We start from the raw sequence: 8,064 nt of genomic DNA, 5'->3' as shown, positions 1-8,064 counted from the left end.
CCCCAAGAGCTATAGTTCTGAGCTGTAGTCTCCCCACTCTCACCTGCTCCTAACCCACTGGCCAGATCTGAAAGACAGTGCTTTGGCCTTGTTTTCAGTTCTCCACTGGGATGTGGGTCCCTGCAGCCTGAACACCCTTGCTAACCCTCCCACAGGAGGCTGGATGCAGCCCGCATCCCTGATGTTGGCCAGCTATTGGCTCGAGTCCTGCCTTCAAGAGATTTACATCTAGCAACATACAGGGAGGGGCGCTACTAGGGTCTGACTCTGATACTACCTGCTGCAGGGAATCCTCCTGCCTGTCCCATCTGCTGGACCAGAGTCCATGCTGGCCCCAATCAAACCCCTCTCACCCATGCTGAGCTGAGTCAGCTCCCCTGTGCCTGTGCTCGCTGCTCCTCACCATCAACCACAGCTGCCGAGGTCCCAGGGTACCAACCTGAGTCACAATACTCCCTACTAATGCCCAGAGTAACCTTTCCAATGATCTCAGGGACTGGGCATCCTAAGGCTGAAGACTAAGAAAACAGCTCCAGGCTTTCCAGTTCCATCACTTGCTCTTTCACAGGGATTTTTGGTTAAAACACTGACGCCAAAGTGTGACTTTCAAAAAGTGAACACAGTTATCATGCAAATATAGAATGAAAAAACACGTCAAAGACTTATTTAACTTATTAATGAGAAGATCACAACATTGGGTAAAGCTGATTTAAAAAGCATTTGAGGAACTGGGTTTTAAAAAAAAGAATAAAGTTGTTAGGTTAGATACAAAACTGGTTGATGTCCTGATAGTCCAATAAGGCCTTAACATTTGGATTTATCATTCCTACCAGGTAAAAATCAATTGTCTCTCCACTAGGATAAAACAAAACAAAACATCGAGTTAACGGGTAACTCCATAGTATCTGGGCTTTCAACCAGTGATGAAATAGTCTAACAAAGGTACATTCCCCTATAATTAAATAATGCTTGGGGGGCTTGCACAGCAATGCCCCTGTGTGATGCTGAAAGAAGATGTTGTCCTTTTTTTGCCTTATTTCCAAGATTTAGATGTTTGTTTGTTTGAACTCTGTGGATGGGTTGTGAAGGTCTCCCTAAGACCTGGGAGAGCTAGGCTATCAGGAAAATATCTTAAAACATGCACCTACAGAGTTTAGAACCCTGTAATGACACCTCATTGTTTCCTTCAAGGATAAAGCCCAGCTCTTGGGCAGGACACCCACAGCCTTGCATGCACTGAGTCCTTCACCAGACCACCTCTTGCCACTTCTGCACAGGCACCCAGCACTCTGGCCCATACAGACCCCTGAACACACTGGCCTCTTCCATCCTCGACTTTGCCCAAGTCTCATTATACCCGGAACCTGGAACATTCTTCCCCCACTTGTTCATCTGGATGACTCCTATGCTTACGTCATGACCTGCCTCAAGGAATACTTATTCCAGAAGTCCTTCCTCGACTCCTCCAAACTTGGGGAATCAAGCCCTCCCAATACAGTATTTCCAGTGGTAATTCTGGCAACACTACCAATTACTGGGTTCTTACCATACGTTAGACTTTGTCCGAAATAATCTATTGATCTTATCCAATTTAAACCTTTCATGAATGGTTGAACAAAGATAATTTTATCCCACTTTCCACTTAAAGATCACACAGTTGGAAAGTGGTCAAGGCAAGACTCAAACACAGATCTTCCGGATGCATAACTCTATTTGTTTCACTACTCTAGAATGCTTTATTTTTCGCACTGTTAATGCCAATTTTCATGAATTCAAGGGAATGAGTTTCATGGCACATGTCCCCTGCACAAAATGCCCAAGACTATCTGAAAATTGGACAAGCCCAGCTCCCACAGAGAGATAGGAAGGACATGGAAAAAGAGCATCTACTGTGGAGTTGGTTGGGAGTCCCTAGGAATTCTGGAATGACCTCAGCTGGCAAAGCCTGGCCCTTGGGTGAAGTGTAGTGCTGTGAGTCACTTCCTGATGGAGCTCTCTCAGGTCCCCTGCAGATAGTGGAATTCTACTGGATGTGCCCATATCACGTCTCAGCCTGAGCCTGTCAGCACTCTGGGGGCCTGCACAACCAAGCCCCTCAGCCTTCAAACACGATCAGCCTATATCATTTAGGGCTGCTTCTTCAGCTTCTCTTCAAACTATTCATTTGTTTGTTCATTCACTCATTCCACACAAAGGTGCTAAGCATTTACCCTGTGCCAAACACCATACTAGGAGCTGGAGGTGGAAAAGGTTAGCAAAACTCTTTTCTTACATCCTTATCTTACCCATTCATTTCTAAGCTCCATTAAGACGGGGATTGTGTGGTATTCATCTTTACATCCTCAGGGCCTCTCACATTGCCTAGAACAGAATAGGCAGGAAATAAATGAATGAATGAGTGAATGAATGATTTGAGTACAACTCTAGAACATCTGTAACCAGGACATGACACGGGCAGCCCACACATTCTGGGCAAGAAATGAATGAATGAATGAATGATTTGAGTACAACTCTAGAACATCTATAACCAGGACATGACACGGGCAGCTCAGCCATTCTGGGCATATTCATCTCAGTGAGGGTAGCAAGCCCAGGGAAGGCCCTTGACACCTCAGAGCCTAGTGAGGGTGCCTGTCCTCCTGTCTTCAAATGACTGCCCACCACTGATTCCCCTCCAATTAGTATAGTTATCTTGACACCCTGGTATACAGGGATGAATTGTGAGTGTATCATGAATAATTGGGTACCAAAAATAAAATCAACATTTGCAAAGAATCTAATTAAAATAATAAATTACAGGGGGTGTATTGTAGTTTTAATTTGCATGTCCCTAAAGACTAATGTACTGATCTTTTACTCACAAGCTTATTTGTTACGCATATGAGTTCTTAGTGAAGTGTGTGTTCATATATTTTACCCATTTTAAAGGCTTGTTTCCTTATTAGGTTTTGAAAGTTCTTTATGTATTCTGAATATGAGAATTTTTAAACATATTTCTCCCACAAATATGTTTCTGTACCTTGCTTTTTAATTCTCTTAACAGTATCTTATAGACAAGTGAACTTTTAAAATTTTGATGAACTCTAATTTATCAATTTTTACTTGTATGGATCATGCTTTTGGTATCAAATAAAATTTTGCCTCTGTGACTGGCTTATTTCATTTAGCATAATGTCTTCTAGGTCCATCCATGTAGTTGCAAATTTCCTTCTTTTTTAAGGCTGAATAAGATTCCTTTGTATGTATATATCACATTTTTTTATCCATTCATCTGTTGAGGGACACTTGATTCCCCTTATGTATCTAAAATAGTCAAATTTATAGAAGCAAAAAATAGACTGGCAGTTGCCAGGGCATGAGAAGAGGGAGAAGTAGGGAGTAGTTATTCAACGGGTATAAATTTACAGTTATACAAGATGAATAAGTTCTAGAGACCTGCTGTACAACATAATCCCTATAGTTAAAGACAGTGTTGTGACTTCAAATTTTTTTAAGAGTGTAGATCTCATGTTAAGTGTTTTTACCACACACACATCAAAAAAATTGATCAAGGAAATTTTTGGAAGTGATGGATATGTTTATCACTTTAATTGGGTGATGGTATCATGGGTGTATACATATGTCCAAATTCATCAAATGATATATATTAAATATGTGCAGGTTTTTGTATATAAATGATACCCCATTATGCTAAAAAAAAAAAACAGGTTGCAAAGATTTTCTACTATGAAATGTTATAATTTTAGGTTTTACATTTGGGTCTTTGATTCATTTTGAGTTAATTTTGCATATGATATAAGGTATGGATTTAAGTTCCTTTTTCGCATATGGAAATTCAACTGTTACAGCACTAGTTAATTGACTAGACTATACTAGCCATTGTCCACGAAATTGTCTTTGCACCTTTGTTGAAAATTAATTGTCCATATAAATGCAGGTATATTTCTGGACTTTCTATTTTATCCCATTGAAGTTTTGTCTTCTTTTATGTCAATAACACACCATCTTAATTACTGAAGCTTTATAGTAAGCCTTGGGATCAATAGTGTTAGTTTCTAACTTTTTTTTCTTTCCAATAAGGAGGCCTCTTATTTCTTTTTATTACCTTATTGTGGCTAGAACTTCCAGTACAATGTTGAACAGAATGGTGAGAGTGGACATCCTAACCTTGTTCCCAATCTTAGGGGAAAACATAGATGCCCTTTATCAGGCTACCTTCTGTTCCTAGTTTTCTGAAATTATTTTTCAGGAATGGATGTTGGATTTTGTTATAAGTTGCATTGGTTGATTTTCAAATGTTAAACCAACCCATCATTCTTGGGATGAACTCCATTTGTTTATCCTCTTTATATATTGTTAGATTTGATTTGCCAAAAATTTAAAATTTTTGTACTTATGTTCGTGAGGGATATTGGGTTGCAATTTTCTTTTTCTTTTTTCTTTCTTCTTTCCTTCTTTCTTTTCTTTCTTTCTTCTTTCTTTCTTTCTTTCTTTCTTTCTTTCTTTCTTTCTTTCTTTCTCTTTCTCTCTCTCTCTCTCTCTCTCCCTCCCTCCCTCCCTCTCTCTTTCTTTCTTTCTTTCTTAACAACGTCTTTGTCTTGTTTTGGTATCAGGGTAATCAGTTGGGACATATTCCCTCCCTTTCAATTGTCCAGAAGAATTTGCACAAATTGGTGCTATTCATTAAATGTTGAGTACAATTCACCAATGAAGATGTTTAGGCCTGGGAATTACTTTGTGGAAATGTTTTAATCTACAAATTCAATTTCTCACTAGATACAGGGTTTTTCAGGTTATCTATGTCTTCTCAAGTGAGCTTTGATAATGTATCTTTCAAGGAATTCACCTGTTTCATTTTTATTGTCAAATTTGTTGGCAAAAATGTAGTTCAGAATATTTCCTATTATCCATTTACTGCCTGTAGAATCTCTAATGATGTTATCTGTCTCATTCCTGATATGGACAATGTATATATGTCTTCTCTCCTTTTCTCCTGACTGTTCTGGCTAGATGTCTGCCAATTTTATTGATATTATTTAAAAACTAACTTTTGATTTCATTGATATTCTTTATTGTTTTCTGTTTTCCATTTTACTGATTTTCATTCTAATTATCATTTCCTTTTTTTTTTTTTTTACCTTGTCTTGGATTTATTTTGCCCTTCATTTTCTAGGGTCTTAAGGTGGAAGCTGGGGTTATTGATTTAAGACCTTTCTTCTTCTCTAATATAGGTGTTGTATATGTCCAAGTTCTGCTTGAGTAGCACCCCAGAAATTTTGATATGTTTTATTCTGATTTTCATTCCACTCAAAATGCTTTCTAATTTCATTTTCGATTTCTTCTTTGACATATGGTTTATTTAAAAGCTTGTTATTTGGTTTCCAAATAGTTGGAGATTTTCAAAAGATCTTCCTGTTATTGACTTAGAATTTAATTTGATTTCTAATTCAATTCCATTGTGGTCATAGAACGTATCTCTATTACTTAGATTCTTCGAAATTTACTGAGACTTATATATTCTATAAATGTCATACAGATCTACTTGGTTGACAGTATTGTTCAAACCTTCTACACCTGTATTGATTTTTGTGTTTACTTGTTTTCTCACATATTGATAGAGGGTTATTCAAACCTTTTATTATAATTGTGGATTTATCTATTTTTCTTTGCAGTTTCATCTGGTTTTGCTTCAGATATTTTGAAGCTTTCTTATTAGAAGCATAAACATTTAGAATCATAATGTCCTCTTCATGAATCAATCTCTTTATTATTATGAAATCAACATTTTTTTAAATCACTGGGAATGCTCTTTGCTCTGCAATCTACTTTTTCTGATACTACTATAGCCATTCCAGCTGTATTTTGATTAGTGTTAGCATCATTTACATTTCACCTATCTGGATTTTTATATTTAAATGTGTTTCTTGTTGGCAGCATGTACTTAGGTCTTGCTGTTTTACCCAATCTGAAAATCTCTGCCTTTTATTGGAGTGTTTAGATTATTTACATTTAGTGTAATTACTAACAAGATTAGGTTTGAGCCTAGCATATTGGTATTTCCTTTCTATTTGTTCCATTTGTTCTTTAGTCACTTTTTCCTCCTTTTCCATCTTCTTGTGGATTAAGTGAATTTTTTATGACTCCATTTTATCTGCTTGCTGGCTTTGTTTTGTTATTTTAGTGGTTGCTTCAGGTTTATAGGATATATCTTTAACTTTTGACAGTCTACCTTTAAGTGACATGATATCACTTCATGTATAATGTAAGAATCTTATAGTAGTATTCTTCTATTTCCCTACTCCCAACCCATGCACTATTGTTATACATTATTCATGTTTTTGTTTAAACAGTCAATATGTTTTAAACAAATTTAAGTAATAATGAACAATATTACATATATAAGTAGTTACTATTTCCAGTGTTCTGCATTTCTCTGTGTAGATTCGTATTTCTTTCCAGTATCATCTTTCTTCTGCCTGAAGGAACTCCTTAGACATTTCACATTTGGGGAGTCTGCTGGTGATTAACTGGTTCAATTTTCTATATTCAAGAAACTCTGGGCTTCCCTGGTGGCGCAGTGGTTGAGAGTCTGCCTGCCAATGCAGGGGACACGGGCTCGAGCCCTGGTCTGGGAAGATCCCACATGCCGCGGAGCAACTGGGCCCGTGAGCCACAATTGCTGAGCCTGCGCGTCTGGAGCCTGTGCTCCGCAACAAGAGAGGCTGCGATAGTGAGAGGCCCGCGCACCGCGATGAAGAGTGGCCCCCACTTGCCGCAACTAGAGAAAGCCCTCGCACAGAAACAAAGACCCAACACAGCCATAAATAAATAAATAAAATTAAATTAAAAAAAAAAAAAGAAAGAAACTCTTTCTTTCACCTTCACTTTTGAAAGATATTTTGCTCCTAGTGTGAAAGGTATTTTTTGTTTGTTTTTCAGTCTTTTATTATTTTAGAAATGTTGTTCCACTGTCCTCTCAGCTGGTTTGTTCCTAACAAGAAATCTACTATCATCTTTATCTTGTTCTTCTATATATCATATGTCTTTTTACTGTGCTGATTTTAAGATTTTCTCTTTATCACTGGTTTTTGGCAGTTTGATTATGATATACCTTGGTATATATTTTTTTCTGTGTTTCTTGTGCTTTAGGTTTATTGAGCTTCTTGTATCTGTGAGTTTATAATTTTTATTAAATTTAGAAAATTTCAGCCATTTTTCCTTCAAATATTTTTCTGCTTTATGAAGGAGTCTCTCCTTAATGGCCTCTAGTTATACATTTATTAGATTGCTTAAGGTCCCAAAAGTCCACTGATACTCTGTTCTTTATTTTTCTCTCTTCTCTCTGTGGTTCATTTTGGATAATTTTTATTGCTATAACTCCAAGTCATTAAAAAAATCATTTTTATTCTGAAATTTCTAATTTGCCATAAATCTCATTCAGTGTATTCTTCATCTCAGACATTGTTTTATTTCCAGAAGTTTGATTGCATTTTTTATTATATCCCCCATGTCTCTACTTTTTAAACATACTGAATACCATCCAAATAATTGCTTCAATGTCTTATCTGCTAATTCTAACATCTTTGGCAGTTCTGCATTGGTTTTGTTTATTGAGTTTTCTTCTCATTATAGATTATATTTTCCTGCTTCTTTACATGTCTGGTAATTTTTTATTGGATTCCAGACACTGTGAATTTTACCTTGTTGGGTGATGTCTATTTTTAAATTCTTATAAATATTCTTGAGGTTGGTTTTGTTTGTTTGTTTGTTTGTTTTGGCCACACTGCACAGCTTGTGGGATCTTAGTTCCCTGACCAGGGACCAAACCCAGGCCCTTGGCAGTGAAAGCATGGAGTCTTAAACACTGGACTGCCAGGGAATTCCCCTCTATTTGGGACTTGACTTTAAGATTTCTTAGGTGGACCCAGAACCGTGATTAGACTTAATTATTCTATTGAGGAAAGACACTTTATGTACCCTACCAAATGTCCCATGAATCATGAGGTTCTCTATTCTGGCTGATGGGAGTAAGCTTTATTCCCATCCTGTGTGAGTGTCAAGCAT

Source organism: Balaenoptera ricei, chromosome 15 (genome assembly GCF_028023285.1).
Source record: "Balaenoptera ricei isolate mBalRic1 chromosome 15, mBalRic1.hap2, whole genome shotgun sequence".
NCBI classification, from domain to species: Eukaryota; Metazoa; Chordata; class Mammalia; order Artiodactyla; family Balaenopteridae; genus Balaenoptera; species Balaenoptera ricei.
This window is presented reverse-complemented; position numbering follows the sequence as displayed.